General features: G+C 29.3%; 1 long non-coding RNA gene across 2 annotated transcripts; it reads left to right on the top strand.

Moving 5' to 3' along the window:
• Window positions 1-11,728: 11,728 nt before the first annotated feature.
• On the top strand, window positions 11,729-14,203 carry LOC122303922. Of its 2 annotated transcripts, none has more exons than XR_006240857.1 (5): window positions 11,729-12,738; window positions 12,887-12,985; window positions 13,081-13,183; window positions 13,769-14,011; window positions 14,152-14,203. It is a non-coding gene; the product is annotated as an uncharacterized LOC122303922 (long non-coding RNA). The 2 variants fall into 2 exon arrangements; XR_006240855.1 differs by having other exon boundaries at window positions 11,730-12,738; window positions 13,081-13,179.
• The last annotated feature ends 1,568 nt before the right edge of the window (window positions 14,204-15,771 follow it).

Raw genomic sequence — 15,771 nt, 5'->3', positions numbered from 1 at the left:
CGATGACAATGAGATCCATAGTACCCCTCTCTCTCTCTCTCTCTCTCTCTCAATTTTAATCACGATGATCTATTGGCTGGATTGGATTAGCAACAAATAGTAATGGCAATAGATGTTAATGATCCAACAAACACAATACTATCTAGTTTGGGTGATTTTGGATGATTAAATAATCTCAACATGCTTCACTATTATTTATTAATTTATTATTATTTTTCATATATTTTTTATTATTATTTATTATTATTTAATATTTTGTCATTATTTTTTTTACTATTCACAAAAAATATATATATATAATCAGCTCAGTATTAAAAGACAACCAACTCAACGGCCTGACTCTTAATAAGATAATGCCGAAGTGTGATAATGGCTGCTAATACCACGTATCATCGCCATTGTCACCATTGTCTAGCTTCGTAAGACTATAACCTATCATCAAGTGGGCAGTGTCATCAACCGCAACTAATATTAATCCTAGTAGCTAGCAAAAAATAATAATAAATAAATAATGGTGACCATCTCTTTATTCTTGGCCGTGTCTTCGATACCATGTCATCACTCTTGATAAGCCTTCTTGTCAAAAATGAACTTATTACAACATCTTTTTGGTGTACGACCTTCAGCCTTCAAAGAAGCTTTCATATGAGCAATAGAATGAAAAAGCAAAGGCTTTAAGGGTATCCTACCAATCACATCTCATTAATCATTTTATTTTGACAATGAAAAGGCATTATTATCAATTTATCTCGAATTTAGATTTTGATCATAAAAATGATTTAATTTAGAAAAAGCGTTGGATTTGGAGAATGATGAGCTAATATCTCATATCAAATCTTTGTAGACAATTTATAGAAAGCATATAGGTAGTTGTTAAAGAAGAATAGCGCAAAGATTTTATATTCTACATCCAAAATTTACTAAAATTACCCAAATGTTCGTGTATATTAATACAAAGATCTATCAATTTATTCAAGAAATTGGTTAGTCGTTAACTATGTAATTATTTAATAATTAAATAATAACATAAGGTAAAAAAATTGCATAATACCAAGATTGTTAATGAAAAAAAATTATTTTATTTAAATAACTCTTTAAAGATAAAATTTTACGAGACAGTCAAACTCAGAAAAATCAATTTTATTATTTAAAAATTAGTTACAAGCAAGTTTCAATTACAAAACTTTTATCAATTGACCCTCTTACTTAACCAGACAAACAGCAGTAGCAGGTAGAATCTCTGACGATCTTTAAACATTAACTTTTCTCTTAGAACTCCAGTGGTTGATTCACGATTACATTATCTCAATCTTAGATCAACGATCATACTCTTTGAGAGAAATAATATAAAAATTCTCTAAGAAATTTTCTTATCAAGATATGCAATAAAATGCTCTAAAAAATATCCAGAATTAAATCTCTACAAATTCCAACCAATAGGATCTCTTAAATAAATAATTTGAAAGCGGTTTGAATTACAATAGAATTCTACTAACAAAACGACTTTGTCACGAGGACTCTTCTAAAGAGATGCTGACACTTGCCACTAAATTTTCTCGGTAGTAGCAGTTTCAAATTCAAACTCTTTTCTGGATAATTACATAATCATTGAACTCAATTTTCATACTCTTGACTTATCTAAAACACTTTCTAATAATTTCTAGATAAACTCAAAATAATTATAGATAAAGTCAAACTGTTTTACATTAATCCAAATTATAAAACCAAAAATAAAATAAAGTCTATCATCTCAGTTACCTAATCTTATCCAGACTTATCAACTTAATCACTTAATCATAGTCAAACTCTTGCATCTACATTTACTTTCTCTATAATCTCATTGTGATGAGATACATATGAGCCAATAAAAAATTTGGAGTGGGACAATAACCACATGTATAATATCTGAATTCTAGTTTTATCCATTATAAAATAATAGAATTACGTGAGTCTCTACACAAAATATAAGGCATACTCACAATCCAAATAAAGTCATTGGCTTCTAGAGATGCGTCAACAACCTAATTATCTTACTTTATTGATTATCCTTAATATGCTCCAAAGACATGATCATTTACTTAAATCCTGTTTGTATAAAACTTATAACAAAATGATTTTACTATTAATTATGGGGTCCATATAATTATGCATATCCCATGTGGTATTTGATGCCTCGATCATTATTGCTCATTACACTCGATCCATTGTCATCATTATTGATAGCACATAAAGGGTGCCTTTAACCTTTTGTTTTCTTGAGTATAATGTTCTTTCCGAGTAAACTAATTAAAGGATTACTGTTTCATTGGCAATGCCCAGAAAAAAGATATAACAAGACTAAAAAGGTGGAATAAAGCAGATTACACTTTACAGACCAGCTACTTAGCGCCTTATCTACAGCATATATTGCAGGGATCAATACGCACTGTGCCCAGTAAACGCACCATACTTTCTGACAGTGAAAAGCACTTTTGAAAGCATTGGCCAGTACAGAAGTATGCATGACTTTCTTGTAAAAAGAACATTACTGCCGCATAAATATGGTCATACTTTGATATTCGGTCAAAAATTATACAAGTGAAGTTAAAGCTAGAATAAGACTATTTATGTTGTTTTCACAATTTCTCGTAATTATTAAATTCTCGTCACTTTATTGGTTTAACACTACAATTATTTTTATGTATTTTTTTTTAATTTTCTTTGATTTTATTCTTTTTAAATTAATTTTATTCTTTTACACATAATCCATATTTTGGTAAGAGAATTTTTAAAAAAAAAATATAGTATGTAATGTATGATAAATAAAATTTTTCATACAGATGTTTTACACTTTCTAGTCTTTCGAAAATTTACTGGTTATATAACAAATTATGAAAACTGATAATATTACATATTCAAATTGTAAAAAGCTTACACGTAAATTCTTTATTAAAATTATTTGGTAGTTAAAACTATGTTGCTTTATCTATTCTCGTCTAGTTCACGATGCAAAATACAAAGTCTATTCATATTTTGCTCTCAAATCGACGTATAGAATACATAATTCACATCATTTAAATTTTAAAATTTTATTTATAAAATTTAAAATTTAAAATTTATTTTTTAAATCAAATTATATCACGTAAATACTTAATTAGATATGCTCTATACAATAATTTGATAATAGAAATTTTTTAAAAGATATAAAAAAAAAAGGCTCATAACATTTGAAATTTTAAGATTTTATTTATAAGATTATATTTAAAATTTACTTTTTAAATCAAATCATGTCAATGCTTTATCTAATAATTTTATAATATAATTTCTTTAAAAAGATATAAATAAAGGGGTCATAACATTCGTGGGAGAAAGAATAGAGAATGTAATAATTCATGGTAAGTCATATCGATTAGGATATTAAAGAGTGGGACATGGTTTTGAAGAAATTGATTGCTACCGAATATAAAGAATATTGACTGGCCATTTGATGATGGAGATAGGATAAATTAATATATATTTATGTATGTATGTATGTATTAAGATATACCATCCATGTGTTAAAAAGTTGACTGATTTATTTGGACGGTTGGTTTGTTTGTTTACAACATGCGCATGATCGCCTCATGTGTAAATGCCTCCCAATTAGGGTGCTTGTGGGGCTTTGCCTCTTCCCAACCAATAGCTATTAATTTAAGTGTGTAAAATTGTAAATCAGTTTGATCCGGTCCGGCGATGACCTATCAGTTTTCCCACCGAAAAATACAGTGGTAAGTGTAACTATATATTAATATATATATTAATTTAATATATTTGATTAAAAAATAGATTTGATTAAGAATAATACTAATTTAAATTTTAAATATAAAGGAATCAATATTGATATACAGATTAATATACGATATTACTTGTACGTGGCAAAACTCGTCTATTCAGTTTGACTCAATTATTTTTATTATTTTCTTTTTCTTCTTTCAAATAAATTAATAAAAAAATTATTCAAATTATTAAATTAAAATTAATTGAATTATTAATATAAATTATATAACTAACTCATTAAAAATAATATTTTATATGATCGATAATAATAAATTATATGAAAATTAAATCATTAACTTATATAATTACTATATAAAAATACTATACTAAATTATTATAAATATTTTTAAAATATATATAAGAATTCAATCTGGTTCAATTCAAAATTTATAAGTTTTAAGATCGGATCGAATTTTTTTGATCCATAATTTATGAAACTGAAATCGATCGGTCTGGAGTTCGGTCCAATCCAATCCAATCCAATCCAAATCGGATATTTTGGTTCAGTCAACTTTTTGAAGTTCTGCTTGGCCTTAAGGAATTTTTATCTCAAATATAAAATTCTTATCTCATCATTACAACTTTCTCAAATCCTCATACAAAATATAATAAATAATTTAACTTTTTCTTAACTTTTTCAAATCTCAATACAATAATAATATTAAAATATAATATTTTAATATTTAATCTTAAAACTCAAAATTCTCATCTGAAAATTCTCAATGGCCAAGCAGAACCCTTACATCTCTAATTATTAAAAGCAACTGGATTAGGCTTTTTGATTGGCGCTTAGGATTGAATGGAAAATATGCAAAATACAAATAACCACAAATGTCAGAAAAATAGAAAACTTCATGATGAATATGACATTAAATTGAGAGAAATGTTATTTATTATCTTTACACCACACATTAATATATATATTTTTATTTTTATCATTTTATTTCAATAAATATTTATATATATTAATATATATATTTTTAAATAAAATGATAAAAATAAGAAATCACGTATTAAGGTATCGGATTGGGAATGATAAAGAAGAATTTTTAATAAATTATAGTGGCTGTGCTGAAATCGTAGAACAATTATTTAGGTCTATCGTATTGCTCCGTAATAAGTAAGAGCTATTAACACAAGTGGAGTGCCGTCTCTCTTCTTTAAGAAAATAATAAAATCAAATATTAATGTTAATAAATATCTGCATGTACGTGTGTTTGTAAAATAGAAAATATAATTAATTACAGTACAATTCTATTTTAATGCTTTTATACAATGAATAATGCTAAAGTCACTTATAAAATCTTCCGAGAGAGTCACTGATTGGTGGTTTTTTTTTTTTTAATTGATTAAGTAAGTATTTTTAAATAATATTATGATCTTCTTAAAAAAAAAGCTTTTAAAATAATTAAAAAAATACATGAAAAAAACTTAAAAATAAAAGGAATAATTTTATAGGTGAGCTGTGTCGGGATCCATTATCTTACATAATATATTATTTACGTGATATAATTTAATTAATAAAATAATATTAAAATTAAAATTTTATAATTTATATTATGCGGTGGTAGAAAGAGGAAGCACAAGTATTAATTGCGAACTAAGGTGGGTGACGGGATGAGCCTATCAAAGTATCCTCTGCTAGATCTGAGGTTACGCCTGGTCCCGAATATAAAATGCGACGCCGATACATAAATATGGGTGGGTCAAGGTCGGCACACGGCGTCAAAGCACTGCATGTGCTTGCTCGCCCTCCTACGCCGCAAATCTGGACTGACATCTGCAGCTTGGCATGTTTGGTAATTGCAGTGGCATTGGATTCTACATCCATATATGCAAAGTAATATTTATATGATAACATGAATTTAAATTTTTTTATATTAAATTATGTATCTTTGTATTTTTGTATGATTATAAATAGTATGTATACAAATTTAGAGATCTATTATTCACTCTTCAAATTTTATTTCTATCTCATTTCACTCTCTCTTAAAACCATTTTCTCTACTCCCTCCCTCAACAATACAACAAATCTTCACCTTAACTATCATTTTATTATTATAATATCATTTTATTATATTTTTAATATAATATATAAAAAAAATTATATTTATTATTATTATATTTGTATTATTAATACCAAATATATGTAGTTGATGTTAATTGTAAAATATATATAAAAAAATTAATTTTAAGAAAAAAATTATGTCTCATATATGCATAATTCAATGTGAGAGTTTTTATTAAATGACAAAATAAATCTCTAAAAGAGGTGTTTTTGTGTGTGCATATGCATAAACCAATGTCAATGCTATAAGAGGATGAGAGATAAAATTTTCATTTTATCTCATAATTATAATTTTTTAAATTTTTTATATAAAATATAATAAACAATTTAATTTCAATTCAATTTTTATAAATTTTAAAATAATAATAATATTAAAAAATAATATTTTAAATTTTCTTTTAAAATAAAAAATTCTCATCTCCCAAACCTACCGGCGAGTTTCAGTGGAGTCTTGACTTTGCACGTTGTCTTCAATGGAGCTCCCCTCTTATTTTTCCACTTACAAACAGTATAAACCAACTATACTCATGTCACACAATTTGATTATATGGTTTTTTTTCTTATCAATCATTTAAGTGAAAAATATACTTAAAAAATCTATCATGTAAATAAAATATAAGATTAAAAAAAACATTTCTATATATTAAAAATAAGGTAATATCAGGACATTACTTCTCGTGATTCTTACATCGATTATAATTAATGCATAAAATTTTTTCACTTAGAACTTTTCACGATGCTGATCTGATCATGTATTTTGCTTGAAATTAAATTGAGCTCCATAATATTAATAATTAAATAAATAAAAGGAATTACATTAGTATATTACATTTTGTGATTCTTGGGTAAGAGATAGCGTATAAAAAACCCTCCATTTTTTGTTAAGACTTTTGATATGAAAAATAATCGGTGACAAACAGAAGGGAGAGACATAGTTATAATGGTAAGACAAATAGTATAAATCTAAATTTCCCACCCACATTCATTCCCTGCCCAGCTTTGTATGGAGCCCTCCATATTAATCTATGTAAATAAGCAAATCTTGGTGGGGCGGCTACTGCACCCACCATTTGTATACGGCAGAAAAACGTACATGGCTCCAGCCGTCTATCCAAAGGATCCCAAGTTCAACACCTAACCACCACGTGCTTGTTGGGTTTTAGCTTTCAATATATATATATATATATATATATATATATTGGTTAAAGATATAATCGGTCCGATCTGATTCAGTTTAAGGGATTAATGGATTGATAATTTCGGTTCATGATTTGTCTAAAACAGATAGATTATCCGGACCGTTAGTTATCGATTTGGCCAGTCTAATAGGTCTAATTTGGTTGGTACGAGTTAGAAATAATTTCCTCTTTTTTTGAAAAATTAATTAATACAACAAATTAATTAAGTTAGTAAAATTCAAATTAAGTAAACTCTTTAACGTTGATTATGTAACTAATTTATTAAAAAAATAATTAATTATAATTATATCTATGATGTCAATAATTACTAACTTAGTACTTTAGTATTTACAATGGCCTATATTAAAATTCTAACATTTAATATATGGTTAATAAATATGAAGTAATTTAATTGTCTATAGATTATTCATACTTACTTGCAATTTAGGTATCTTAAAAAATTACCTAATTACTTTAATTAAGCGTAAATAGTAGAGTATGTATGTACATATAAAACATATATTATCATATATTTTATCATATGATATATTAGTTAATTGATAGCATATATTATTTTAACACTTTATATGGTTAATGATAATAGATTAAATAAAAATTATATAATTAACTTATACAAAACTTTATAAAATAACATATTATACATAATATTTACAAAAATTTCTAACAATCTAATTCGGTCGGTTTCAGTCCGGTCAGATCCAAAAAATCTACACTCTAAATCAGACTGAAAACCAAATTTCTCATAGACAAAGGACTGAAACCAACCAAAAATTTTTTTGGTCTGGTTGGTTTTCCCTAGTCCGAACCGAAAAATTCTCACTCCTACTGATGGCCCACAATTATGCACTTTTACTCGACCTTTACTCTGGACACCAGTTATAATATGAGTAATGCTAAATATAATCATGAAGTGTGTAATCGTCGTACTCTTTTTTAAAATGAGTATAGTTCATTATTAAAAAAAATTAAATTTTTCGTGCATGTCTTATATTATTCACTTTTTAAAAAATAATGCACTGCATTTATACACTCTATAATTATAAATATCATTTCTCTATATATATTAGGGCCTCTTATAATTTGGACCTCAATTTTTTTTCTAAGCATTTGGACCTCCATTTGTTTGTATTTATATACTGCTTGAAGTCTTGGAATGAAGTAAAATTTTAGAGAGTATTTATATATGAATTCTTGTAAATATTTTGAGTTCTACAACAAATGAGAATATTGCCTAGTGAGTGGAGCATAAGAAATACGGAAATAGTACCAATGGGCCCTACCATGCATTTTTTTCTTTTTGCTTTTGTGGGCCTCTTCTTCATTTCCTTGTTCTTAGTTTGATATGATTAGATATATTGACACCCGGTATGGAGTCCCCCCCCACGTACTTGATCGTTAAATTTGGCTTGGATTCGTTACTTTATAAGCGTTGTTTTATTCTGGAGTCGGTGTGGTGTCGGTGTGCTTGGTAGAGTATATAATTTTTTCCCCAATATCAACCAAAAAAAACTATTGTACACGTTGTTTTAATTTTGATACAAAAACACAAGGTTTTCGGTTGACTAATGCCCCCATCGTTTATTAAGCCCCGTGTATTGCTTACCACCATTTTTGTAACTCCCTTTAAACAAAGGTTAATACTATGGACGGTGCTACTCTCACAGCGCTACCGTTAGTTATACGTAATATTTTTTTTAATTTCTTATATATATATTTTAACATTTTAATTTTTTTTAAAATTTATAATATTATTAAAAAATACTCACTTAATTATGGAATAAAAATTAGATAGGAGCTCGGAGCAGTGAAAGTATCATTTCCCCAACACTAAATGGACAATGATACACCACTTAACTACGACTGCACATTAAAATATTAATATATTTTTACTTTAATTGAAAATTTCTCTACTTTCAACAATTCAAAGTAAATAAAATAATAATTTTTTTTTATACTTAATTGTAAAAAAATTGTAGTATAGTTTTTCTTCTATCATTTTCCATACTTACAACAGAATGTGTTAAGTTGGTAAAATAGAATTTTACAAAAATATAACTATTTTATAAACCACAAAAAAAAACTTCCACTAAATGTACCACTTCTGTTCTAAACATATCTTATAAATAAAATATATGTTAAATAATCAACCATTTATCTAAAAGGTTTAAGACCGTTAAATGCTAATTTGATTAAACTTTTAACCCTCATGATCATAACATTTCACTATGCTTCTAAATTCAACATCCACAACAATCTACTCTATTGACACTGATCCATGAGTAGCTTTTTCTCTTTTGACAGCTTGACTCATTTATCAGTATTCAATAATTTAACAACATAGCCATACATAGTTACAATATATTTTAATCCAGCTTATAGGTTATTCCCTCCATGACTTGAACTTGTAACGTGGTCTATATTTTGATACCAATTATTAAAGATTCAATCATTGATAAAAAAATATATTAGAAATATTAGATACTAATTTATTAAGCCTAGGAACATAACAATATAATTGTAACATCCTAAACTACTGGGCGCCCGTGGCTGTCGGGAAATGTCGGAAACAGAGTTGCAAGTTGCGACCAAACTACAACGTGATAAAAATTAAAAACATTGTTCTCCATCGCCATTCCCAAAATCCCATGTAATGTTATCGAGACTTTTACAGCGCGCACACAAATAAAAAGCTTGAAAATGGCAATAATAAAGCAAGCCATGTTATTCACTAAGCAGAAAGAGAGACAGAACAGAAAGGCAATGTTAACAAACATGTGGGCATATATGCGGCCGACCATTCATTTACATATGCTGAGGGATGCATACCCACGTTCTCTTTGGCAATTGCAGTAGTTGAGAATCAAGTCACGTGTAATGTGCCTCTCAATTGTCTGGTGCTAGTGGAAGGTTATGGCTATGGTTAGGATTGAATCCCCCTCCAAAAGCCAGCTTTGCCAATAAATTCCATCCTTTTGTCCTTATTGTTAAATGGCTTTAAAATAAAAGTAATTATATATGTAATTGTGAAGTGCATAAACACTATGTTATTGTTTTGATAAAGAGTGTAATCTACTATAAAATAATATGGTTTAATATTAAAAAAATAATTTATTTTTACATAGGTCACGTATTTATTTATTTTTTTAAAATGATTGTACGGTCCTCATGCAGTTACGACTGTAACTATCATTTTTCTTATATTATTGACATGACAAGATATCATTTATAAGAGATTTGAATTTTAAATTTTTTTTTTTGCAAATCAAATTTTGCTATATCAATGACAATGATGGTTTACTTTATGCACCGAGTTATATATATAATTTTTGTTAAATGTTGTTTAAGATAAACTTTGCATGATCACCCACCAGTTGGTGACACAACGTGAAGGATATATCACTACAGTTTGTTCTATTAAAAAAAAAAGGACTTTGTTGAGCGGATATCACTGAAGCCCATGCTATGAGGCCCATGAAGCCCACTTAAATCCCAACCTACTGAGGTCCAACAGATTAAGATAATCATAGGCCACTTGGTGGCAGGCAAATTGTTAAAGGAGTCGATTAACTCCACTCAAAAGTAAAGTAATGAACCAGAATATCCTAAAAAATTAGCTGAATAATTAGAGAACGGTTATTAGGGCGAATATCGAAGAAGCACATTTCATAAAAGATACGTCTTGTAGCTATAAAAGATCTCAAAAAAAAAAAAAATTTACAAATTGATATAACTTCATATCATTTATTATATCTAATTTATAATAAAAATATATATAAAATCATGTAAATTTATAAATTTATTTTTATAAAATCTATTTACAGTTAAAATATTTTTCTAATAAAAAATACTTATTGCATGACTTGAAGAGTATTAAAGATGGAAAGATGACTAGTAATTTCACTATTTATGTACATGGAATCTGTGGAAGGAAGGATAATAGTTTGTCATCTTTATAATTGATACAAAATGATAGTTAAAATCGTGAGTTGATAAGTGTCGTGTAATTATTTTAAAAGATTAAATAAATATAATATTTATATAAAAATTAATTTTTAATAATAGATACTTGCGCATGACTATATATATATATATCTATCTATAATAACAAGCATCTATGCTTCTGCTACAGTAATAAACAGTACAATCCCATTCCGTTTTCGTGTATTTCATATTTTCACTTTTTCCTTTCATTTTGTGTATATTGTCCGTACAAAAAATTTTTAAATTGTGATTATAATAGAAAATTTTTACTGATTGTACAGTCTGCTGGTCAGATCAGTGCATGCGTACAAAAGTTATTCTTTCTTTTAGTTGCTCAGTGCATGCGTACAATTAATTACAATTTGTTAGACATCATAAAAAAAAATTAAAATTCTGCTATCTGAGAATCCGGATGCTATAATAATTTTGTCTATTTTTTTTCCAATGTTACCCTTAACTGTAATTCAAAATTTTGTTGGGTTTGCTTTTATTTTTCTTTTGCTAACTGCCATTTTAGTCTTTTTCTACATTTATGATCTTTTTAGTTCTTATTCAATGCTGACACTCCCAACCCACCCACTCTCTCTCTCTCTCTCTCTCTCTCTCTCTCTCTCTCTCTCTCTCTCTCTCTCTCTCTCTCTCTCTCTCTCTCTCTCTCTCTCTCTCTCTCTCTCCGCTTATTCCTCTTCACTGCCACACTCTCACCTCTAGCAAAGCAAAACCGAGACACTACCGCCTCCATCAGTGAAGCACAGTCTCTCGCGTCGAATCTCTAACCCGTGGAACTTTTCAACCTCAACATTGCATGCCTCTGGTCTCAGCCTGAAGAAGACGAAGAAGGAGACAAAGGCCGAGAAATCTCATCCTCCATCTGAATGAGAAACAGAGGTGGGTGAAGAACACCAATGGATCTTCCCAAAGCTATGTTTTTTTTTTCAATTTATTTTCAAACAACGAATTTTTGAATGATTACTTTACTGAAGCCATCAAATCGGAAGATTTTGTTCAATGTTTTTGGGTTTTTTTTTTTGGGTGTGATAGACATCTGTATGATTTCGGTTCCTTTTGTTGGGTTATTTTCTGTGAGAAAATGATCTATCTGATCATGCACGTATCAGCATATATGGCTTTTATTCTGTTTGAGTTATTATTCCGTATGGTTTTTATTCACTATTTGGTAATTTTCTTCCTGTTGTGTATATGCACATGATGTATATGATTGGGCCGTTTGCTTTGTGTTTGCCGTGTGGTGGTTGACCGTGCATGGAAGCTTTGTTTCAGCAGCAGAGATACCCGTGTCATGCCGTGTTTAATGGATGGAATTAGTACAACTAATGTTGGCCGGATTCATAGTGTCAATTTGTTTGGAAGCTTGCTTGTATTTAATGACTGTCCACATCACTTTCAATAACCCTTCTTATTCGTTCTAAAAGAGGTTCCTTTAGTTTATTATATTTTTTATATTTTGTTTCTTGAATTTTGCATGTGGGATGCATATGAATTGTTATTTCTTCCCTCTATCATATTGAATATGATGTTGCTAATGTATTCTTTTTATTTTATTTTATTTTATTTTTTATGGTGATTATAAACACAATGGCAAGCACATATGGAGCAGTGGAAATTTGGATGAATGAGCATGTTTGAAGACTTTGCACAAATAACTGAGCTGATTTTGTATACGACTTTCTTGAGGTGTTTCTCTATCATGACTACTATTACCACCGTATGAATTAAGGATATCAATATCTTTAAAAAATAAAAGATATACTTTCGAACCTCAATACTGCAGAAGTTGTTTTTGTTTAATCTTGTTATTATTGTTGTCATGAAATTGTTCCAGACTTCTTCAAAGAAAAGAAGTGGGCATTGGCTTATATGGTGGTTTGAAGGGGTGGCCACAGTTTCAGATTTGATGCAAAGTAAAGAGTTCACCTATAATGTTGGTACTTCCTCTCATCAGCCTTTCGAACCTCAATACTGTAGAAGTTGTTTTTGTTTAATCTTGTTGTTATTGTTGTCATGAAATTGTTCCAGACTTCTTCAAAGAAAAGAAGTGAGCATTGGCTTATATGGCGGTTTGAAGGGGAGGCCACAGTTTCAGATTTGATGCAAAGTAAAGAGTTCACCTATAATGTTGGTACTTCCTCTCATCAACCATTTCATATAGCATATGAGGCCTCTATATAAGCAGCTTTAGCTGAGCTAACATTCTTAATAGATGTGATTTCAGATATAGGTTTTATTGTTTTACTTGGTTAATAATATTATGAATGATTCTATTCTTTTATATGGAGAATGTTTATTCTTTTAAGGGAGAATTCTGTATAGTACTTTTGTTCAAGAAACATGTACATGTACATGCAATGTACATGTGCATGCAATGTAATGAATTGGTTGTGGACATGATCAAGTGATGGGTTGTAGCTGTTCATGCTCTGGTTGCAGCTGTTCATGTTGTGGTTGCAGCTGTCTTGAACTCAGGTGACAAGTTGGTATTTGGAGCAAACCATGCTTATGTATCCTTTTATTTAGGTTTTGCATGTTTACTTCAATTAGTTCTATGGTGTTGACTCTGGGTTAGAGCATGAGGAGAGCAGTTTAATAAATGGGTTTAAATTTTGTTTCTTTGCATGTCATGGTTTTCTGCAGCATTGGGTTTGTTTTTACACATATTTCCTTCTAAGACCCTCATTTCTTGGTTTCTTTTAATTTTAATTTTCAGGGTGTCTACGAGTGGGACGTGAAGAAAACCCTCAGTTGATCTCTGTTGCAGTAGATATCCGTCACTGGTTGCATATAGGGGCTAACCTAGAGAAATAACGTTAAGGAATAAAGTCTCCTTTGATTTCTGGCGGAGCTTGACTGGTACATCTTCAATGTGTTCAATTGAAATTAAAAATATGGGCCTACTCTGCAGCAGAAACCGTCATTTCAGAGGAGTAGAGGCTGAAAAGAATGCGCACACGTAAGTTCTCTTTTTTTTTTTTTTTTTGATTTTTTATGTTTGGTAAAAGACATCCTTGGTTATGCCCATGTATGAAATAATTGTAGAGCAACTTTATGTGGCATATAGCTTTATTTTTCTTTTCAATGTGTGTCTTACAGGATGCAGAAATTTAAAATTATCTACTTGTTAATTGAAGCTCATGAAGGGAGGGAAAAAAAAAAAGATCCTATTTTAATGATTGAAGACAGCACAGGGCCTTATACATGGTTCTGCTGGTGGTGCTTTGCAAAAACTAGACAGAAATAACAAATGTGATTTTTTATAGAATTTGTTTGTTCTTAAATGTTGTTTTTATTTTTATTTTTTGGTACATATGACTTTAAGATGAGTTTTGGGAAATTAAATTTTTTCTTTATTTTATAAAGGACTAGTTTTTCTCTTTTGTGGGATTCCCATCTGCCTGTTGGTATCCTTTAATAAATTCTGCAAGTTTGGCTTATACACACATCGTTATATAAGTTACTTTACAAAAATGCTTTCAATTTAAAACATAGTTGTATGAATGGTTGTAAAAATGTCGAATGTCTATTATTTTCCTAACTTTCATATATCCAACCGTTGCCATAGGCTATTACCTTTAGTCCTGGATAATCTTTTGTATGTCTGCCCTTAGCTGGACAATCATCAATGTAACTTTCACTTGTGAATGGTTCTACCAGTACTTGATTTTGTTCGTTTCTCTTAAAGGCATGCTTGAGTATAGTTGGTTTATTAGGTTTGAAGTAATGATAGCTACTCCAACACTCCAAATAATTCATATTGCTACATCCATTAGCGATCATTTCTGGATGTTTTATGGCTATAATTCATTAAGAAATCAAGGGAAAATGGTTGAAAACTTGAAGAACCAAAGAGAGAAAAGAACTTGCTGCTGTTTGTTACAGTTTTTGCTGGTCTGTTTCAATTTTCTGTTCTATTTTGGATTTCTGTTGCCCATTGTTTGTGTGATTTTGTGTGGCTTCCCTGATTTGCAGCTTCCATGGAAAAGAAAAGAAGAAAACCATGAAGAAATCTGGAAGTTTGGACTCTCGTTAGACTGGAAAAGAAGTGAAAGAGCAATAAAGGAAATTGAGTGTTAAACTAGACAAAAGACATGTTACTTTTGTAGCCTTCTAAAGCAAAAAAAGGATTACTTATAGGAGAAAGGAAATTGAGTTTATAATTTTAATTGTTGAGAAGTTTATGTGGTTTGTTCACTGCAATCAAAACATTGTATTTTTTTCCCCTTTTAGGATTAATTAACTTGGTATGTGTATGGTTGAAAAAATAGAATACGTTGCTGAAAACTCTCTGTTTTTCAATGTATTTGTTTGTCTACAGCTGTTGGTATTTATACATGATGTAAAGGAATAAATACAATTGAGTTGGTTACAAATCACCGTAGACATCAATAACAAATTTGTGTACTGTTAGCTTTTAGAACTTGTACTCGATTGCACTGTGCTCTGCTGTTGAGTGGTACCCGTGGTACCCTGTTGTTGTAAATCATGATCACTCTGTAAGTGTCCTCCATTGTTTGCTGTAGTGTCATGCCGAGTGTCCTCATTCTGTTTGTGAAAAGGTGGCATAGAGTCTCTTATTTCAATATGTACTACTAATAATGTATTTAGCATATCATTCTTATAGGTTGTGTTGTGTCTCTAACCTGTCCGAAAATCACACAAAACAATTTTAAAGTGGTTCAGCAAATTGCTTACTTCCACTGGAGCCTCTTTTAT

Source organism: Carya illinoinensis, chromosome 3 (genome assembly GCF_018687715.1).
Source record: "Carya illinoinensis cultivar Pawnee chromosome 3, C.illinoinensisPawnee_v1, whole genome shotgun sequence".
In the NCBI taxonomy this organism is placed as follows: domain Eukaryota; kingdom Viridiplantae; phylum Streptophyta; class Magnoliopsida; order Fagales; family Juglandaceae; genus Carya; species Carya illinoinensis.
The sequence above is the reverse complement of the archived record's forward strand: the minus strand, read 5'-3'. Positions and strand labels throughout refer to the sequence as shown.